Source organism: Carya illinoinensis, chromosome 10 (genome assembly GCF_018687715.1).
Source record: "Carya illinoinensis cultivar Pawnee chromosome 10, C.illinoinensisPawnee_v1, whole genome shotgun sequence".
Lineage (NCBI taxonomy): Eukaryota > Viridiplantae > Streptophyta > Magnoliopsida > Fagales > Juglandaceae > Carya > Carya illinoinensis.
Window position 1 is genome coordinate 33,666,010 of NC_056761.1, and position 5,620 is coordinate 33,671,629.

Genomic DNA, 5,620 nt, shown 5'->3' on the forward strand with positions numbered 1-5,620 from the left:
ATTTAGGAAGTGGTGGTATTTTTTTGAGGTTAAGAGAAATTTTAGGTTTTTGGAGTATTACAAGAGGCATTTCAGGTGTAAATATGATATATATGCCCAATTGGAGATTTATTCAAATTACATGAATTTTTATAGGTGATGATTGATTTTCGTTCAGTACTGTTGTGGAGAATTTTTAAAAGTTAAGAAGTTCAGGTAAGCAGAGTTCCTATGATAGGTTTTACACAAATATTTGAGACCAAGGTTGACTTTTTGAAAACTTTGCATGTTTTGTTATGAATTGAAAATTTGGGAAAAACAACCTCAATTGTTTCTTTGCATTACTCATGAAATTGGTATGAAAAAAGGAAAATATTTTCTGACATGCATTGTGTAGACATGAGCTATATTTTTGTCATGCTATCTCTGAAATGTGAAAAAGAGAAAAATATGAAAAATCTGAAAATTTGTGCATTTATTTTGAAAAATGCTCCGACTTTTGTTTTCAGAATGTGAGAATGATCTGAATATGTTTTGGTACTCTGTTTTCTTTTGATATGGCATCTAAAAAATCTTTGGCATGGTATACTGATTTTGTATATGACTCTGTCTCTGCTCTGCTCTGTTTTGATTGATACCAACTTCTCTGTCTCTGAGTGCACCCATTTTGGAAACAAGGTGGTTTTTATGTGATCTTTCTTATGTACACACTCAGGGCTTCGAGAATAATAAAGGAAAGGTTCACCTCTGTCTTTGCTTAGTTTGGCCACCGAGGATAACACAACCCTACCACGAGAGTTAAACATGGTTTCTGCTTTGTGAGATGCTATGTTTTGATGTGATGATGATACTCAGGTTATGTTATGCCAAAGTACTCTGGGTTTTATATATCTTAAAATCATTGCTCTGTTAAGTTTGAAAACATGTTTTGCTCTGCATGATAACTCTGGAAAATATTTTGTTCTGCATATTATACTCTGTAAACGCTCATGTTTGCATGCTAGTATATGTCATCTGCTTACTAAGTTATTGATAACTCACCCCTTATCTCCACAACTTTTTTCAGATGATTTTGGATATTTCAACTGAGGATCAGATTATGAAGCATTGGGTGAGATGATTTTTAAAAAATGGTGGTTTAAGCTTAGAGAGTTTCTATATGTGTATTAACGAAATTTATTAAGAAATCTTATAGTGTTCTAATGATTTAGCATTTTGAGAAATTATTATATTGAGGAAATTAGTTGGAATCAAAATTTCTTGATGATATTGAGAATTTGGAGTCTGTAAATATCTTGATGAAATGTAAGTTTTAAGTTACAAGAAGTAACTCTCTGACCCCTGTGGGATTGGGGCGTTACAAAATGCAACCCTAATTTATTTATCTTTCCACAGAACCACCTAGAGAATGTTGACAGACTGTCTCAACATCCCACCATGTACAAACCATCGCAAAGAAAATTATGTCAAACCACAACTCTTATGCACCACACACAAGATGTCCAGCAAGTCTTATATCAGCTAGATCAGCAACATTCATGAGTACGGTAATACTGCTCTATGTCTCTTAGAATTTTAATATCATCACTTTTGACAAAAGTTTATTGCAACACCCATTCTTCCAAAACGACTCAAACGACCAATGCGATGAATGTATAGCTCGCTCACGATTGTTTGGGAGGTCATAATTGATCACATAGGAAACCTATTGTACATCAAGCCCCCGAGCCCAAACATTTGTCGTTATTAAGACATGGGTTTGACCAGCTTGAAATTTTGCCATAATTGCATCTCTTTCCTTTTGAGGCATGTTTGCATGTGAAACAATTAAGTTATTGCTACGCATCTTTTCAGTTAGCCAATCCACCTTTCTCTTAGTGTTGCAGAATATAACAGCTTGGGTGATTGTAACTGTGTCATAAAGATCACAGAGTATCAAACTTCCACTCTTCCCTTTCAACTGCAACGAAAAATTGCTTGATGCCTTCCAGAGTCAATTCATCACGTTTCACAAGTATGCGAATAGGATCTGTCATGAACTTGTTTTTCATCTCCAAAATTCCATGAGGAAGGGTAGCAGAAATCAAGCAATCCGAGTTGGTCAGTCAACGGTCAACTAGGTCAAAGTCAATAGGCAAAATGGATAAGGGTCAACCCTTGGGTATGGGCATGTGATATAATTTTGCCCACAAGTATTAAACACTAGGGGTGTGTTCCAACTCCAAGGAAGTCGGAATAGTGAATTCCGAACTCCGTCTCCAACTGGAGTCGGAGCTGAAATTTTACTCTGACTCCAATCGGAGGTTGGAGTTCGAAACTCCAATTGGAGTTCTGAGGAATTCCGATCGGAGTCAAACTCTGACCTCCGTCCGATCCAATTCCGACATATTTGGGACCCAATTAGGCCAATTCCAAGCCCTAAAATTAAAAATAAAAATGAATATAATACATATTACAGCTTTCAAAAACTCATATACAATAGTTCAAAACATTGATAATAGTTTAAACAATCCATTTCGAACAGGCAATAAGGAAAAACATAATGAACAGTCCATAAAAATACAAACATCTTCCAATACATCGTGGTTTGTCGTTGGTGATACCTGAAAATAAAAAAAAAAAGTCACAATCAATAAAAGGAAAAAAAATTGATTAAGAAATTGATGAATGCTAAAAATAAAATTTGATTATCATTTCTCACCAATAAAATTTAAAGGGAGTTTATCAACTTATCCACACTCCAAATCCATGATCCATCAACTACATCCCAATGCCCAATGGTTGTCCCCATCTCAAACTGAGACTATCAGTCATCGGCAAGTATGCTAGGGTTCATAATTATATCTACGAAATCATAAAAAGTATAAGGTTAATAGATTAATGAAATCATAAAAAGAATTAAATAAATCAATTGAAATACTCAAATAAAGTTACATGATTCAAGCCTATAGCTCTTAGCATCAATGCCAATGGTATCTAGTCCAATTGGCATATCACTTGTCAAGTTCTATGTGCAAACGAGGGACTCCACAGTTGACGGTGACAATGAACTCCGGTAAGAATCCAATACTTGACCTTCAATGCTAAATGCCGACTCAGAGGCAACTGTAGTGATAGGAATGGCTAGCACATCTCGGGCAATAAAGAAAGGATCTGATACTTGGCAGAATTAGCCTTTCACCAAGTTAATAACTGAAATACATCGCTAGGTGCCTCGACCTCTTCCATAAAATACAATTCAATCACATAAGTACACTGCATAATATTCCTCGTTGCAATGTGTTGATGATATTGATTCACAATATTGTAACCTCGACGTGGTGGATGTAATAAGTCATCTGAGCTACGATCATTGGAGAGAGGTGTGGGAATCAAGTGTGAGGTGTCCACTGCAGATGAAGGCTGACCACAATTGTTGTAGTGGGAATATAAGTCATCAAGATCCCTTTTAAGTATTGTAATAAACCGTGCAGCCTTCACTACCCTCATTATGGAATTTTTCTAAAACTCTATCAAGGCCAACTTATATTGGGGGTCAGGGATCACAGCCACAAAAAGTAATCTATTTATTTTCTCACCACCCCCCCAATACTTATCATATTTGGCCTGCATCCTCATAGTCATACCAGATAATAGTCCGCATCGATCAGTACAACTTTCTTGCAAGTGGTAGTGAAGCTTTGAGAGCTCGCTGAAGAACAAGTTTACACGTGTATATGCGGATCCAGATTTTCACATAGTCATGTCATAAAAAATTGCAAAAATCTCACAAAGTGCCCCACACTAGTCCAATCATGTGTGTCTGCCGCACCAAGCCCCTTTTCTGCAGGCTCCAGCAAAGCATACTTAAGGCCCCTATCCTTGACCTCCATCTGCTTGAATGCTCTTTGGTACTTTTATGCCACATCCAGCATAATGTATGTTGAGTTCCATCAAGTTGGAACATCCAAGCACAATGTCTTAGAACATGAAATCCCAAGCTGGCTTGCTATTGCCTTGAACTTGGATAACCTTTGAGGGGAAGCCCTCACATACCGCACAATGTTGCAGACTCACGTAATGGAATCGTCAACCTCTTTTAACCCCTCAACGACAATCAAGTTGAGGATATGAGCAAAGCATCGAACATGAATAAACTCATGGTTGCGAATGACATCAGCTTTCACACTCATATTCCTCTTGAACCATTCAATTGTAGTGTCATTGGCACTGGCATTGTCAACTTCCATACATAGAACCTTTTGAATTCTCCAATCCTTTAAACAATTATCCATCAATGTCCCAATTGATGCTCCCTTATGATCAATAATTTTTTTGAACCCAATAATCCATTTTTCAAATTCTACTCACTGTCAATGTAGTGTGTTGTGATACACATCTAGGAAGCATTCTGTATAGAAATCCATGTGTAAATTGTAAATAAAACTCTCTGGCTAGTGGTAGTAAACATCTTCTTCATCTCCACCTTCTCTTTTGCATGCCTCTTCATACAATCCCACATCACTGTATACCGTGATGGCAATGGAAATCGTGGCTCAATAGTCTTGAAAAACTTTCAGAAGCCTCTTTTCTCAACTGTGGTAAAAGGTATCTCATCTTCAATTATCATCTCTGCAAGAATATCCCTCAATAATTTCTCACTGTATTGAGGGATGACCATTTTCTTAGTCTGTGTCCCATCAGTGGCCGTAGAAGTTTCATAACTAAGCTTCATCTGATCAGTGACCTCCAATCCCTTCGCTATTTTATGACGCTGACAACCATTAAGATGGCTACCAAGACAGAAGTGCCTTGCTTCTTTGAATGACATCCACAAAGTTGCCCATAGTGGTGGCATCTCGCCTGTAGGTTCTCACGGTCACTAGGAATCTTGGTGAAATGCTCCCATGTCCAAGATCTTTTTTTAGTAGTTTGTGGCTAAGGTGGCCTTTTAGGTGGACGTGCTAGATCCGGATCATCCCCAATACCCATCTCCTCATCCTCATTAAACTCATCCCCATCTTCTATATCTACTGGGAGTGGGAATCGACTACTTACACAAGAAGTATCTACTCTAGAAGTGGATCTAGATCTCGATGTCAGTGACGAAATTGTGGCACTTGGATTCCCTTCTGACCTTCCACTAGGTGAAGCATCCATATCTATCAAAAATAAAATAAAATAAATAGTTACTATAAATAGAAAAATAAAAAAGAGTGAAGAATGCTTAAGAAATTGTGATATTATCTATAAACATTGTACATAAAAATTGAGTATTATCTATAAATAATTTAGAAGAAACCTAACCTTTCTTAGAGAAGTTTATGGTGATTATCAATTACAACCAGTTGGATCAAAACTGAGAGGTGAACTTGTAGTGTTGCTCTTGTGGCAAACAAAAACCTAAAGATTAATATCATAAGCCCTGAAAGGTGAACTTTATATATATATATATATATATATATGAGGATACAAAGCTACAAGAACGAGGATACAAAGATAAAAAGCTCATGTGTGTGTGTGTGTGTGTGTGTGTGTGTGTGTGTGTGTGTGTTGACAAAACAAAGACATTGCATGATGAACTTAATTAGTTAGGGTTGGAGTGTGCTAAGCTGTGAAAAAAGGTTAACTTCATGCATCTAACCCTAGCTATGAAATAAAA

At 36.8% G+C, this 5,620-nt stretch overlaps 1 pseudogene; it reads right to left on the minus strand.

Annotated features, from left to right (window-relative positions):
- Nucleotides 1-1,505: 1,505 nt before the first annotated feature.
- On the minus strand, nt 1,506-4,253 carry LOC122278663 (annotated as a pseudogene).
- Nucleotides 4,254-5,620: the final 1,367 nt, after the last annotated feature.